The sequence below is a fragment of the Mytilus edulis genome, chromosome 9 (assembly GCF_963676685.1).
Source record: "Mytilus edulis chromosome 9, xbMytEdul2.2, whole genome shotgun sequence".
Lineage (NCBI taxonomy): Eukaryota > Metazoa > Mollusca > Bivalvia > Mytilida > Mytilidae > Mytilus > Mytilus edulis.
In genome coordinates, this window is record NC_092352.1 from 72,034,243 (window position 1) to 72,052,012 (window position 17,770).

Sequence of the window (17,770 nt, forward strand, 5' to 3'; positions counted from 1 at the left end):
AAAAACAGTAAAAGTTAAAAATTAGTAAGCAGGTACATTTATTCTTTCATAGTAAAAAATTCATTGATAAATTATGGATTTCTCTTTTAAGATCACCTGGCACACAGGGTTAGATCAACTTGGCGCCCCCGTTCGACGTAAATGTGTTCAAAACAGGAGCCTCTGGCCTTTTTTAGTCTTGTATTATTTTAAATTTCAGTCTCTTGTGTAAAATTTGGAGTTTAGAATGGAGTTCATTATCACTGAACTAATATATATATATTTGTTAAGGGCCCAGCTGAAGGACGCCTCCGGGTGCGGAATTTTCTCGCTGCATTGAAGACCTGTTGGTGACCTTCTGCTGTTAGTCTGTTCTATGGTCAGGTTGTTGTCTCTTTGACACATTCCCCATTTCCATTCTCAATTTTATTAAATATGAAACTACTGAACTAGACTCAAATTTTGATGAATGATCCTTTTTGCATCTAGTATGCAATTTGTGTTTTTATTTTTATTTTGGAAAGTGAATTTACATGGGCGCCATGGCTAAAAATGAAACATACTAGTTAAATACCATTTCTAGCTAACATTTCCAATTAAAAACAGTAAAAGTTAAAAATTAGTAAGCAGGTCAAAATCTTTAAGACAAATCAGACCATAAGATTTAAAGTTACTACCACCATAATAACATGTATGGAATTCCATAGTATCTGGTTAATAATTTATTAATTTCAAAATAAAAGCAATTTTAAACAATAAAACTGTTAAAAAAAGTAAGATCTACTAATACTGAAATCCAACCTTTTTCCTGTAGTGACAATGCGCATATGCCGTATTTGTTAATAAGCCTAGTATGATTGACAATTATAGTTAAACGATTATGAAAGAAAAACCTGTCGAATTTCTTCCTTCTTGTTTGCCTACGCAAAAAGTAAAATTACAAATTCAAAAGAAAATTCCAAAACGGAAGGTCCCATAAAGGGTCACTAGCTTAGAGATACAGACACGAATTAAATTAAGATTTTTTTTTATGTTCAATCATTCATGTAAGAGAGGTAGTAAAATAATAATTCGCTATAAGCAACCAGTACGGATCAATTTTGTCAAAATAAACTAAGAAATATCGATGATATGAGCCCATGGTCAAGATTATCCCTCGAGCATGTCAGCTCTCGAGCCTAGGCCTGATAAGGAGTCTGATATGAAAAATGCCATATAATCTATATGTATTAATTCCCTTTTGACAGAGGGTCGTATGCTTCAGTTTTCTCAATATAGATACTACATATGTGATACTAACCTTCCCCAGACATCTTTTGACATAAGGTCTTTCGCTTTTCGGTACAGTTAATAGGAAGAAGCTTAAAATTCTTGTTCTCTTCTAAACGAAGTCTCAGGCATTTGTAGTCATATTTTGATGCACGTCCTTAATAAAGCGATAAAGACGACAATACTTATATTGATGTTAATGATAAGTGAAAGTTATTATTCAATGCATATTAGTATTCTTTACATCCGCTGATGAAATTTCAAACACAAATTTATAAAACAATATGTATAAAAATCAGCATGCAGTGAGCCGCATAAGCAAAATTATTAACTGCTCGGGCGAAAATGATAACCTATACAAAATTAGTCGTAATGAAATAAAAAAAAAAAACCTAACCTACCTATTGTGTCTATTATTAATTTGTTCTTTTCTGAAAATTATTAAAATATTTGCCACCAGACGTCAAGTAATTATCAATCTCATTACAAATTAGAAACGATAACTACATCTGACCAACGTTAAACTACTGAGACTATTGCGACAGGGTTATAATATTAGCATGATTGACATAATTATATTTTATTTGAATTATGAATTAAAAAAATGAACGGGAACAACATCATTTTTAAAATAACGTGTAAGATATAACATATGTAACGAACATGTCAATTATTCAATATCATAATTATATTTAAGCACAAAATTTAAAGCTCCACCTAAAAACGACTGAATAGTTTTTGGATTATTAAAGATTCGTTGTAATATATGTACACATCTGATATAAAATGTACGCTCAGTAAGATATTTATATTTATGAAATGCAGTATTGTATAATAACTTGTTGGCTTTGATTGAATTTCATAATGAATTTTGGGATCAATGGCAAAATAGAGATGATCATTTGATGTTATAGTATGAATGCGTTTACGCACTTGTATGATACAAGAATATTCAATTAGTTTTCCAAAACAATTTATTTATTTGCGTGGTTATCATAACTTAATTGAAGATTTGATGAGACCCGTGATATCAATAATATTAATTACGTAATACGAATAAACGATGATTGAAAGAGTGTTTTTAACTTGCATTATTAACAGTTACTTTTTAATACTACTTACTTGTGTGCCACACAAACAATAACTTAACAAAGCTGTATTGAAAATCATTATGGTTGACTGCTAACGTGTCTATATCACAACTACTACCAGACCGTGCTGATATTTTAAAGGAGGCACCTGATTTTAATCAGGTCGTTAGTTCCTGACGCAATGTTAAAAGGATCTGAGAACAATTGATTTCTATTCGTTTGTCTTTCCCTATAAAATATAACATTCAACAGTAGGTTGTGCATGCTTATTTTCTAAAGTATAGTACAAAAGAAAATCAAACAACAAGTACCGTTTAGTAACAAACTTTTCCTACCATGACGCAAACCTATTTTTCATAGGAAATTCTAAAAGTAATTTGTCATAACAATTTCAAAACTGTATTTTATTGTTCAAGAATCATTAACGAACATACTTAAAAAAAACTTTATGTAAATATTGACAAAACCAAACTGTATCAACTAATTCAGACAGTTAATCTTATGGATTTTCAGCACATGGTATTGCATAGACTACTATTAAATGGCAATTGAAATGACTTGTAAAACAGACATTTATCAACATGCACTTTTGAAGTGGCTGGACGTAACGAAGGTATAGTGCGTTTTTGATCGCCTGCTTTTGACATGAGACATTGGAACAAGAATTGATGTATTGCAAACCCAACTTGTACTTTGGATTAATGTATTTCATGGGTATCATAGTTCATGGATTGTTGAAAATTTTTTTTGGTCGATATTGGATTTCCTGGGCTTCTAACAGTACAAACAGAAGCCTATAGAAAATAAATACTTCGCTGTTGTTTTACGTTACTCTTTTATTCTCTAACATAACATAATTATTTGAAATCATCGGGAAAAAATAATTTGTATCGTTCATATTTCACATATAAGGAATAGGAACATATCGGAAAGTAAGATACATCTATTAAATTGCACAGTATACATTACCTTTGTCTGATATGTTATGACATAGGAACTGTAGATCCTCTGGACAAGTTTTACACTCCTCAATTGCTTTATTTTGTAGATTTTCACAAAAACATGAATGCTCTCGACCTTTTTGTAGAATAAATCATAATTCAGATCTCCAATATCTCCAATATCTCATTAGATAAATGTAAGAACAAATGAGGGTCTCTCTATTCAAATATAATACATCTATTAAACTTAGAATTCAAGTATTGGCCTCAGTGTCAAAATGTCTTTTTAAACACCTCCCTTTTTCTGAACTTTGAAAAAAGAATGAGGAGAATATAAACCAATAATGGTAATATAAAACATCACTCCCGGTGTCAAAAAGTAGCTAAATCAAGAAATTCATAAATTACCTAGTTTGAATGTATTTTTTATGTGTAAATACAAAAGATAATGTTACTTTCGGTTTCATAGTTCGATAATAAGTGCAACAGTATTATCAAACTCCGTACAGGGATCGTTTCCGTTCCGGAACTATTTTTTTTACTCCATCGATTGTGTAGAGTAGTATGCAGATCGGAGGTGGAACTGTCGGGGTGTTTGCAGTATTATACCGCTGTTCAAAAGTCATAAATCGATTGAGAGAAACCAAATCTGGGCTACAATCTAAAATCGAGGGAAACACATCAATTATAGGAGGCAAACAATTTAACATTGAAGTGCAACAAAAAACAAAAGACAATGCATCATACAGAAAGACGAACTATCAGATACATGTAACAACTGCCATATTCCTTATTTGGTACAGAACATTTTAAGTACTATGCAGATAGTTTGATATGATAGATAAAATATATTACTTCTCAGTGACTTGAATAATATATGGTTCTATACACTTTTAAATTTAATAAGTTCAAACATGGCTCCTTTAAGTATTGCATGCTCACTTTTCATATGTCTCCTTACCTTCAGACCCCTATGTTCAAAAATAAAGTACAGACAAAGATTAAAATGTAAAACGGGGACTTTTGATTATGATATCAATGTTGAGGTCATAAAAAACTTGAAGTCATAAGCCCCTAGGCGAGTTATATGATTGTAATTACCTTATATTATCATGTAGATATTGTTAGACATTATGCATACTGTAGGGGACAACATTGTTTTAATATCACCTTCGATTGACATTTTATCGACACATCGCAAGTAATTAAAACACTTAGTACTTTTTTTATTTGATACCTTAAGCTGTTTCTTAACGGATTTGGTGATGGGCAGAAGTCCAAGATCATAAAATTGGTTGTGTCCTTGAACTCATTTTCATTTTTGAATTCAATGAACTCACATAAGAAAAGCCAATGTCTCTGTCACAAAGTTTTTCCAGTAGCAAGAATATCACGATTAAGATAGTTCATCGGTATGTATTTCCTCAGATAGAATTTTCTTATACTTTGTCAAAATAAAGATTTTACTACGCTTTTTTTTTTAACTATAATTAAAAGTATGGATCCCCTTGCTATTTTCAAGCTACGAGCCTTAAAAAAATGCCAAAATTGCTTAGATTGTCCATGATGAAACACATTTTTTGATAAACATAAATCTATGAGATAGAATTTTGAAATAATATGTTTCAGTAAAATGAAAATAAAAATGGTTTTACCAAACTTGTTTTCTTGCTACATGTAAAAAAAAATGAGTCCGGTATATTTGTACTAAAGAATTATATTACCTTAAAGGGTAAGTTGAAAAGAAAATTCTGAAAAACACTAATATTTGGTATCTTTTTAAACCTTTTGGTAATGCGATAAATCACTAGGTTTTCTTTATATAAATAAGCAGTATCACCAATAAATACAAATATGTCTCCATATTTGCCGATTTGGACAAATAAATTGACCGATTTTGTACTGGAATCCTGCAATTAAAGATGGAGGTATAACATGACTCTACCTTCATAGCCATGAGAATAATTACAATAGCAAACTTTCAAACATAAGTAGAGTGCGCGCGCGGTCTAATCAGGCCCAGTCATCGCTGGCGGATTCTAATCTTTAAAGCACAATTACACATCTGTTACAAATGGATGTCGGTGGCCGAGTGGTCTATGTAGTTACTACTGTATTCATTTGCCTGTCAACACTGAGTGTGTGAGTTCCAACGCCGCTCATGCGGGTGCACTCGACTTCAATCTTAATTGACTAGTTGTCAGTTTTCCTATCCAAGGTCGGTGATTTTCTATGTGTACTCCAGCTTCCTCCACCAATAAAAACTGGCCCCACGAAATGGCCCAAAAGCGGTGGTTAAAAGAGGCGTTAAAACATAAAAACTCTAAATCAAATCACATCTGTGAAAATACAATTACTAATAGAAATGAATTCCCTAGATCATGTCAAGACCAAACTAATGTTGCTTTTATGTGAAATGCACGTTTTACCTTTAGTTTCGTTCTCTGTTATGTTATACACAGAAAAGTAATTGCTGTCACCACATTGATCTGTGTTGTCTCCGGGACATTGTACTAAACATCCGACATTGTGATTTTGATGCATTCTGCTGTCAATCCGTTTTGTCATTTCAATCAAGTTACTACTTGGCAAGCAAGAGCATGCGTCTTCCTTAATAAACATTGACATTTGATAAATTTTTATTACGTATAAAGCGGAACATATATATCAAAGGATCAAGTGTGGTCGGCATTAACAAAGGATTTCTAGTCAAACGTGTGCTACGGCTTTCATGAACTGGTAGTAATGAAGTTACAATATTGTATAATTCTAGATTCGTTATATGCCTGTATGGACTTTGTATAACAATTTCTACTTATTAGTTACATTAAATGTATCGTACCCTATGAAGCTTGCTACTAAATTGCACGTCGGAATTATTAAGGGATCTAACATTTGATTTTATGGCCTTGCTTCGTTGCATAATGTTAATGTCAACTACTGAAAAAGGACTTGTGTTGACGTATATTGTCATGCATGATGATATATAGGTGGCAGTCTCTTTACAAAAATTTTGAAAACATACCAACACCTTCTATCTCGGAGTAATTTTGTTATATCAAACAAATATTAACTCTTTTTTTTCATGGAAGAATTTTTATGAATTTCTATGATTTAGGCCTGTGGGTTTAGGGTTCATCTATTGCTATTCATGATTACCAAATTATTACTGTTTGTTATTCTCAGCAAAATTATCATGTTCAGTGCATGACGATATACTAACTTATATTCACTTGGTTACTGGTATCATATAAATAGTAACCATGTTTTATTAACAAAAATTATAGTACTACACTATAATGGATAAAAACTGTGCACACCTTTAATATAATAACAGAGTCCGTGTTGAATCCATGTCCTTTACAGAAGAGAGAACACATGAGAACGTCATTATTAGGAATAGTAGTCCTGTATGCTCCAATTTCAGTTGACCTCATTTTGAAACAACCTGTAAAACAGTTTGTATGTAAAGTTAAAATTATTTAATTTCCCCCATATTCTGCATTAGAAAAACGCTGTTCGAAATCGGGAATATGACAGTTGTTACCCTTTCGGTTGATGTGTTTTAGCTTTTGATTTTGCCATTTGATCAGGGACTTTCCGTTTTAAATTTTCCTCAGAGATCAGTATTTTTGTGATATATAATTTAGCAAAATAGATAATTACACGAAATAGACGAAATGAATTTAAGATAATGTAGATTTAAGTTTTAATAAGAAGAAAGTTGAATATCATATTGAACTGATCATTATTAAATCACAGAACATAACACAAAAGGGAAGATGAAAAAACTGCCAATTACATACACAATGTTATGTAATATCATAACTATAAATGATACAATGTACTGTTTAACATTTGTATACAATTTAATAAATGAAAATTGTATGATACGACTCTACAGCACAACAGCACAGCAGCATATAAAAAGCATAAGTCTAAAGGTAGTCACACGATCTTAATTCTCTTAAGAATAACCAAGTCCAAATCACTCGGAACTTTTCAAATTTTATATCTAATATTGTATTTCTAAAATGATTGCATTTTCCATGCAACAATCTACATGCACTGTCAAATCAACACTATTATATATATATAATATGTATATGTTTCTCTAATTTTTCGTCAATTTGTCCCTTTCTGCACCCATTGTATAAAAAAAAATTAATCAATGTGTGGTTCGTTTGATCTCAGTTATTCATTGGTTACAATTTCCTATTGTGAGGGCATTGAAAAAGTAACGTCAATGGAAAATGATTTGAAGTTAAAAACATGTTTAACATCTTTAGGTCATATACGTTTTGAAACATTATGTATGCTAATCTTAACGAATGTATCGAACATTACCAAGATATTCCATGATTGGTGACGTCAACATATATCCATTTAACCAATATGTGTAGTTGATCTTAATTCTTTGGTCATCTATATCTAGATTTATCTTCTTGCACGTTTCCGGTTGACAGTTGCTAAAGGCATTTTTACCAGCCATTTCGTAACCTGTTCCACAATCAAACTGCGGATTCCAAACGCTCTGCTCATTTGTGACCTTGAATGTAGTCCCTGTTTGAAAAATTATGTATTGTGACAATATCACCTACGTATGTAGGATAAAAAGTTATGTAATTTATTCATTTTCGCAATAACAACGACTGTTGATAAGTAACTACATGAATTATACTGCAATCTTTATACAATTTTTTTTCATTTCAAATCTACAATTCACTTGTCCACAGCTGCCATATTGAAATACAGGTAGCGGAATATCCTCCTGTTGGAAGGTTTCATATGTTTGATATTAGGACAAAATGTTATCAGACAAAACTGTATACATGTAATTTTTATTATTTTAGTTTTTTATATACCCTCTTCTACGCTTAACTTGATTTGTTTCTTTTTTGCAACAAAATATGTAGAACAGAACTCTACCTGAAAAGTGACCGCCGTTAATTTAGAATTCGAATGTCAAACATATGAGATTAACATCATTATTGAACTGTCAATCAGAAAATTGACTCTGATAACACTTGGACTATACAATTGCTATTCATTCACTACTGAAAGTTAAAATAGGATTGTAAAATGAATATCCGAACGTACATCAGTAGCATAAGTACCTAATAAATGAAGTGCTACGGGATTAACAGCTGGGAACTTATGATAAACAAATCGATCGGTGACATATCTATCAAATGAAATAAGATTGTTTGTTTCAAATCATATAAGGTCAAATATACAAGACTAAGGTACAACAAATTTAGATCAACAGGTTGCACTTTCCATGAAAAACTTTAATCATAAAACATCCATTTTATATAAGATAAATGTATGATTATTCATAGTAATACAATTTCAAATTCTATTTGTTTGTGTTTGTACATGTTTCCACACATACTTTCCGGCATCCTATTGTCACTCAATATTTTATGGTATTGATATATGTAAACATATTAGCCTTTGTGCCTGAAATCTAGCAGTTTGAGCTATTATGTTTACTAGCATATTATCTTAGGAACCTACCATACCTTTTATTGAATATATAAATCCAAAAAGAACATATACATCAAGATACATATTTGTATAATATCACGAATGCAATATGGATGCTAGAATGATAAAATAATTACACGGAAATATATAAACAAAATGTGTCATTTTCAGTGTAACATCCTCTCTGAAAGAGATTGGGAAGGGTGTTCACCAAGATGTGAGATAAAGAACAAAACAATTATTCAAGCACTTAAATAGAAATACTTTTCATTTCAGAGAATAGTAAGATTTTGTAATATTTTTGTGTTCCTATCGTTTCGCGACCATCTTTAGTGCTTTGAAGGCACTTAATAAAAAGCAATTGATAGAAATTATCTACTAAAAAAAACCTAACGTTTTTTTATTAAAAAAGTTTATTCAATCACTCAATTAATCAATTAAACAAAAACAGAACAAAACTGGTTGAAACATGTGCATTGTGCATCCAGTAATAATGTACCTTTAAATTTTTATAGGGATTTTCCTCAAAGCTTTTATAGGCCCCAAAGATACACTAATTGAGATAGTAGACATCTGAGTACATGATATCTTTCGTATTGTTCGAATTGTATTTACACCTTGTATGAGATTAGTTAACACTACAAAAAAAAAAATTATTAAGTATTCTGTCTCACTATTTCATTGCTTTCTTTTAAAAAATATTAATGTTCCATGTGTATGTGACACTTGAATGTTTTCAATCAGAAAAAGTTTAAAAAAAAAAAACCAACAAAAAAGTTGAAATTATTCCTTGTGGATTTAGGAGCATTTTGAACTGCCAATTATTTGGGAAGGAAATACGTAATGGAACTATTAAATAAACGTCTGAAGTATATAAGTCTGGAAGCTAATTGTTCTATTGTTCCAGTAGTACTGTATCACTATATGCTCTTATTTATTCATAAATGTATTCGTTTTTTGTGATATAGAAATACATGAAGATATGGTCCTGTAAGACAAACAGTGTACTGTCTGTTAACTCAAATCTAATTTAAATAATAAGTTCACCCTTGCCCTTGAAGCCAACAGAGCAACTCTTATTAATTTCCGATTTGTTCTTTATTGTTATTCTTTAGAATACACGGCAAATGCTACAAAATGCTAGTTTGGCATATGTTTCTGAAACACTTAAAGAATCGCATGACTTTAGGTGTACAACATCTTGCAACCACGAAATCAAAATGATATACATCTCGTATGTCTTCTTTTTGCTACATGAAATGATATGACTCGTTAGCATCTTTTCCTCTTTCGACTATTGTTTGAATGTCTTGCTGTTTATGATTGTATTACTTCATTTTGTTTCTGTTTTTATGAGGACCAAACAGACATAATTTTATACTCTGTTTTATATTTTTTGTGTCAACGGAATTCAAATATTTTTTCAAGAAGTCTTAATCTATTGAAGTGTATCATTGCAATTAAGTTTTCCAAATGGACAATAAGGAAAAATGTTTGGTGTTGCGTCGTTTCATAATGTTAAGGTCAACTTCTAAATAAGAATTTGCTATGTGTTGGCGTATATTGTCGTTCACGATTATATTTAGGTGGCAGTCTCCAAACAAAAACTTGGAAAATTTATTTACAGCGTCTATCTCGGAGTAATTTCACGCGTCACTGATCAGTTTTATGTATACGAAACGCGCATCTGGCGTACTAAACTATAATCCTGGTACTTTTGATAACTAATTACAACCTTACTTTATTCGAAAGGCAGTATAACTATAATATGTATTCTTATCATAGGAATTGAAGTGAAAAGTAAACAATAGCAAATAAAGGGAAACAATTGTCAGCAATTAAACAAACACACTTATTTTGTCTGTTCCTTTTTGTAAACACATACATGTATTAAGTTTCAATACCTCAATCACGAATTTAACATAGTAATACTGCTGATTATTATTATTATTATGTTGTATTGTACTGCTACCCATGATTCGTTTTCGTGTTTGATATGTCCCCAGCAGCTACAACAATCTGTGTAATTGAATGTTAGTTATATCTGACAGATTATATTAGTATTCTAGGAAGTGGCGTAAATTTTTATAACGCAATCATTTTTTACTTAAAACTGGTACCAAAACTTTTATATTATTATATTATTCATGTTGTCAAAACACCAAGTTTCAAGTATGCTACATGTACATTTAGAAAGATGATACAGCGTTCCATATTACATCTTAAGCATTGTATCGAGTAAATTATAATATGGACACCATAAATTGAGAGTCATTTGAAAGTAAAACTTTCCGCCAAAAGAGATACAATTTGAAATTTTCATTGTAAAATTTCCATCTTTACAGTTTTATGTAGCAACATTCTTGCAGCGTCTGCATCATGTGCACACGGTGAATATACATTTATATCTACCAGTTGGTGCAAAATTCAAAGGCTGTCGATTCTTACCGTGATTTCTTTGATGGAATGTTGTTGTTCACAAGGAAACTATATCATGTATATATTGAACCCAGAATTCCAAGTGGTGAAGATGAAATCATCCATATGAAAATTTCACAGATTACGTTACGCGGTCATGAGTATATCTGTGACAGTTATTACAACCGCTGTAGTACTGTAAATGCCAGAAGATACGGTTTCATGGATAAATGGATGACGGTTGGTACCTCAATGATTGATTCAATTGCGACAGATGATAGACAACCGTACTAGTTGATACGACTGTAACTATGTATTATTGTTTATACTGCACTCGTTCTATTTGAGCAGTCAAAATGCGTTGACTGTATTTTTCTATGCCATATATAGTCACTGACCTGATATCACTTTTCCTCATGAATATTTAAATAGAAATTGTCGAAATTATATTTAATTATTCATACCACCTCTTCAACCTGTTCTTGTTTCCAATGTAAACAACGATGCGTTTAACGACTCAAACTTGTTTCTTTTGCAATTTTTGGGAAAAAATATTTCACTTATTAATATTTTTTTGTTTGCAACCTATAAATCATTATGTTTTATGCTTATTGTTGATATTTTAGTCTGCAACGAATTCGTTCATCATTGATAGCGGTAATGATGTACATTTCATCGTGTTATATTTCTCCGTCTGTGTGATATGAGGCCTTTTTAAAGGGGGATTTTTCCCAATATTTAAATCAAATAAATAACATTAACACAATAAACAACAATTGAAAATGTTTTTTTAGATTGCAGTATAAAGACAATAATAGTGCATTGACTTGACATATCAACGATATAAGGATTCGGCCCGAAACGGGGAAAATGCTCGGCACAGCCTCGCATTTCCCCGTTTCTAAGCCTCATCCTTATATCGTTGATATATCAAGTCAATGCACTATTATTGTCTATTTATCTTACCTCCTATACATTTCTTGGAATATGATTCGTTAAAAGGGACCTCGTGAAGACCGTAAATTTTCAATATTAGGTTAGTAGGGAGGCGGGACTTAATTTAATACACGGTTAGTAGTGGATTTACTACTTTGGCACTGTTTGACTATTTAAGAGTATTAATGTTCTGTTTAATATTGTTATATCAAGGTTGTTGATAATAAATAGTTATTGTTTGCATTATAAGAAAGAAAAAAAACCAGTTCTGTGACAAAAAAACAAAAAAACAAACAAAAATGCAGACCAATTGAAGAAGGTTCTTAAAATTAAACACTTGAACACTTTAATATAGAATAAGGAGATGTGTTATGATAGCCAATGAGACAACTCTAGTCTTAATTCAACAAATAAAGATAGTCGGTAAGATAAACTCGTTAAATAGTCACTGTGTGTTAGTGACCTCATATGATATATACGTGGTCAGTAAATATCATGTTAGGTCACTGACACACTATGTAACTAATAATACACATGAAATATCACATGGTGTCAATACGTATTCGCATGGTTCCTGATATCATAGTTACACTGTATGCGTGTGGAGTTTTTATTCCGCGGTGTTGACAAGAAATATCATTGATATGTTCCGAATAATGATTTGACTTCCAATATTTTGAATACTAAGGTTTTTCTACCTCAGGAATAGATTACCCTAGCTGTACGTATTAGGAATTTTGGTCCTCAATTTTGTACTTTATTTGACCTTTTTAACCTTTTCTTTATTACACTAGTCCTTTTGTGGTCCTTTATAGCTTGCTGTTCGTTGTGAGCGAAGACTCCGTGTTGAAGACCGAACCTTGAATTATAATGGTTTACTTTTATAAATTATGACTTGGATGGTGAGTTGTCTCATTGGCACTCATACCACATCTTTCTATATCTATATACATTTTGTATGATATAACATCAATAATATTTATGGATGAAACTCTGATTATGATTTTAAGTCTCTCAAGGTATTTATATGTCTAAGAGGACATTATCCTAAATCCTATGATTGGTATTCACTTACATACTGAGTGATAGTAATAAGAAGGATATCTTTGACTCCATTCATCTCTTAAAACGATAACAATCATGTCTACGGGAGTTCGATTGTATATTTTCTTGGAAATGTAGTTACTAACATCAGACCAAAATAGACGTCCTGATATCTCAAAGGGTGCTGTGCACTGATTACGTTTAACGCGTTTAACGCCAACAAACAAACAATTCCAATGTTTGGTTATTGCCAATGTGCCTGCATGCACATATACTTTTCGGCCACCAATTTCTACTTCATGTGTCATTGCAATGAGACATATTTATGTCATTTTCGTATCTAGCTGATGACAACATATGTGAGGGTTTTTAGTAATCTTCTTAACCTGTTACTGAATACATATTTAAAACAGAAAAAATACGTGAAAAAACATAGTTTCAAAATATTTTGCATTCGATATGGATTTAAAAATTAAAAGAAAAAAAAAATACACGGAAATATATACACAATGTGTTTTTTTTTAATTTAACATCCGCTCTTAAAGTTCGTGAAGACTTGAGGCTACCGAGCAGAACAACAATTATTCAAGTACTTAAAGATAACTATTTGTAGAAAAACTTTAAATTTACAATTTAACAATCAGCACACCAAACGCACTAATTTGTATAGACTAACGTTTGTATATTTTTTACTCCCAAAGAATAGTAAGATTTTATAATGCTTTTATATGTCAAACAATTTCTTTTTCAGTTTCCTATTTATAAAAATCGATGGCGTTTGTGTGGCTTTACGGAAGTTTATAACATAAATTTCGCAGCTACATGTACATTTGGTCTGAATGGAAACATTTAATTCGATGCCTCGAGTAGAGATAGTTCCATGCTCTTTTCAATTCTAAGACAAACCATTTGTGACTATACGTGACCTATTCTTTTTTTTAATATCTTAAGGTACTTAATTAAAAAGAAAATTGAGAGGGAATTATCCACTTAGAAAACAAAAATATTCAGTTTAAACCTAATAAAAAAATTGTCTTAAGTTTGTGTTTTCTGTGTTAAATTATAGTGTATTTTTCTATAGAAATTTTCCTCTAAATAGTTCATAAGTTATATACTAATGAATGTAGTGGTCATCTGAATACTTTTTTTGTACTTCACATGTTAATTGTGTTTACCTCTTGCATGAGCCTTCAATTTCATTGTTTTCGTTTAAACTGCATGTATACTTTAATTGTATGTGATATTTACAAGTATTAAATCACTAAAAGTGTGTGTTTGTTTTAAACAACAGTTTAGAATCTTCCTTGTGAATTCAGGAGCATGTGTTATTCCTAATGCTTTTGTAAGAAAACACGCTATGGTTCTGTCAAAAAAAGGTTAAAGGTAATAGATGTGTGGAAGAGAATTGTTGTATTTTTCCCTGTCGGATTGCATCATAATGAAATAACTTTTTTTTATTAAAAAATGTAATCAAGTTTTTTTTTTAATATAGAAATAAAACTGAAAATGGGAAATATGTCAAAGAGATATGCACAACAACAGCCGAAGACCACCAAAGGGTCTTCAATACAGCGAGAAAATCCCGCACCTGGAGGCGTACTTCAGATGTATAGATTCCTACACTGCAACAAGTGTGTTACGATATTTCTCCACTCGAGGCAGTTAAATCTTATTATTTCAAGCGCCAGGCTTGTCGAGCTTTCTATATCATTTGAATTTAACTATTGAGAGTAGAGTAATATCGTTATACTTGAGTTATAGTATAAGAATCTGTTTCTGTAATGATTTTTTCCCTTCTTTTAAAAGTTTTTCAGAAAGTTGTGTTCTTTATATGCGACGTCATGATCGCTTTTTTCGTGCAGTCAAAATATGAAATTTGAGAAGAAATCAAAAGAACTTAGACGTCATAATCAAATTTCAACTAATCATTTGCCGAGAACAAATATTTCACTAGTGAGGAGAAATATTTTTCTCACACCGCTCAAGAAACGTAAACAAGAGGCTCTCAAGAGCCTGAATCGCTCACCTTAATTTTTTTTTTTGCTTAAATCTTCCATCAATGATTATTTTGGGTTTTCAATTAATATAAATGGTTCTTCGATTCTGTCATATCTTCTTCAAAAGCAAAAAACAAGAGTGGACACACTGAAATGTCTCGTTTGTCTCATGTTCATAATATAATTTATGATGAAAGTATAAAAAACATTGTATACCCCAAGCATTACATTATTGCTGTTTACAGTTTATCTACATCTATAATAATATTCAAGATAATAACCAAAAACAACAAAATTTCCTTAAAATTACCAATTCAGGGGCGGCAACCCAACAACGGGTTGTCCGATTCATCTGAAAATTTCAGGGCAGATAGATCTTGACCTGATTAACAATTTTACCCCCATGTCAGATTTGCTCTAAATGTTTTGGTTTTTGAGTTATAAGCCAAAAAACTGATTTTACCCCTATGTTCTATTTTTAGCCATGGTGTCCATCTTGGTTGGTTTGCCGGGTCACCGAACACAATTTTTAAACTAGATACCCCAATGATGATTGTTGCTAAGTTTGGTTCAATTTAGCCCAGTGCTTCAAGAGGAGAAGATTTTTGTAAAAGATAACTAAGATTTACGGAAAATGGTTAAAAATTGACTATAAAGGGCCATAACTTCTAAAGGGGTCAACTGACCATTTCGGTCATGCAAAAATTATTTGTAAATCTTACTTTGCTGAACATTTTTGTTGTTTACAGTTTATCTCTATCTATAATAATATTCAAGATAATAACCAAAAACAGCAAAATTTCCTTAAAATTACCAATTCAGGGGCAGCAACCTAACAACAGGTTGTCCGATTCATTTGAAAATTTCAGGGCAGATAGATCTTGACCTGATAAACAATTTTACCCCCATGTCAGATTTGCTCTAAATGCTTTGGTTTTTGAGTTATAAGCTAACAACTGCATTTTACCCCTATAATCTATTTTAGCCATGGCGGCCATGTTTTTTGATGAAATGGGAATTAAAACACAAACTTTATTATAGATACCCTAGGAATCAATCAGATGAAGTTTCGTTTGAATTGGTTAAGTAGTTTCAGAGAAGAAGATCTTTGAAATAGTTTACGACGACGACGACGACGGACGGACGGACGGACGGACGACGACGACGGACGAACGGACGGACGACGACAACGGACGGACGACGACGGACGCCAAGTGATGGCAAAAGCTCACATTTCCTTTTAGGAAAGGTGAGCTAAAAAGCATGATAAACTTACGAAATTCCCCCTATGAACAGGAACATCGGTATTCAGATTTGATAGACTTAGATTGTTAAATTACCTAAAGTTATCCAGATTTCACTGACAGTTATATAAGTGTCATCATTTTGTAAAATATACACTGATCTTGAAAATTTCTCATACGATATTAACATTCTTTGTTTTATTCTTACTGTGCCGTTTTCTATTATAATATAATTGTTATCTGAGGAAATGACAAATAGCTGAAAGTTGTTGTGTACATAATTTTTTCTCGTTAAAAACATGTTATTACATGTTTAATTTTTTTACTGTGGTCATATAGAGAATCCATGATCCACAACTTTTAATTAAAAGAAGATGTGGTATGATTGCCAATGAGTCAACTCTCTACAAGAGACTTTTTTAGTTTCCTCTTAGAATGTTATGATTTCAGGTGTGTGTTAATATAAATCAAAATGTTTTTAATTGCAAATTGTGACGTTTCCATTAACCATGGGAAACCATATATAATTTTAAAACCTAGACAATGCAGGTCCTCACAATTCGATACGAATCAAAACTATCACACAAATTAAAGATAAAACAATAACAATCAAAACCAAGCAGTAAACAAAGACTCATAAAACCAAAGGACATTTACATCAACAGTTATAAATATTAATTAAGAAACAACACAAACTCCACTAGTGCCGTTGGGATGTTGCTACACAGAAATCGAAAGTTGACTATAGGAAAATTAAAATCATCGCGTTTGTCATAAATTTTGGTATTAAGTCTAAATATGAAGCAGTTTATCTGTGTCGGTAGTATCTTTAATTTCAAGTTCACTTGGATATAAATGACACATGCATATTACCGATGTTTTTTTCGTTTTGTTTTTCGGGTTTTGTTTTGGCGTTGTAAGTTTATTCTCGACTTATGATTTTGACTGTCCCTTTAGTATCTTTCGCTTTATATAATATATAATGTAACCCAATACAAATGTTTTAATTCAAAATATATAAATAATGTACAAAAGAAAAATAGTTATCACATTTGTGTTTCGTCCTATATCTCTGAAACGTGGTTTTCATACCGGTGTCGTACTACAGTCCATTTAAAAAAGAATTAATCAGATGCTGCCTTGATGAGAAAATCATTTATATTTGAAAACATAAAAATGTCAAACTATAACTATTTTTAGAATCACATACACAAGTAGCAATTGACATGGAATATGACCAGTAGATAAAACTGAAAACTAAAATGGGAAAGGTATCAACGAGGCAACAACTTGACCAAAGGGCAGAAAACAGCCGAAGGCCACCAAAAGTAGACCGTTACTTTTCTATCCCAAATTCATGT

General features: G+C 31.5%; 1 long non-coding RNA gene across 1 annotated transcript; it reads right to left on the minus strand.

Annotated features, from left to right (window-relative positions):
• Positions 1 to 5,769: 5,769 nt before the first annotated feature.
• LOC139488982 (uncharacterized) lies at positions 5,770 to 7,751 on the minus strand. The gene is made up of 3 exons (XR_011656127.1): positions 7,628 to 7,751; positions 6,601 to 6,728; positions 5,770 to 5,890 (listed from the first exon to the last, which is right to left on the minus strand). It is a non-coding gene; the product is annotated as an uncharacterized lncRNA (long non-coding RNA).
• Positions 7,752 to 17,770: the final 10,019 nt, after the last annotated feature.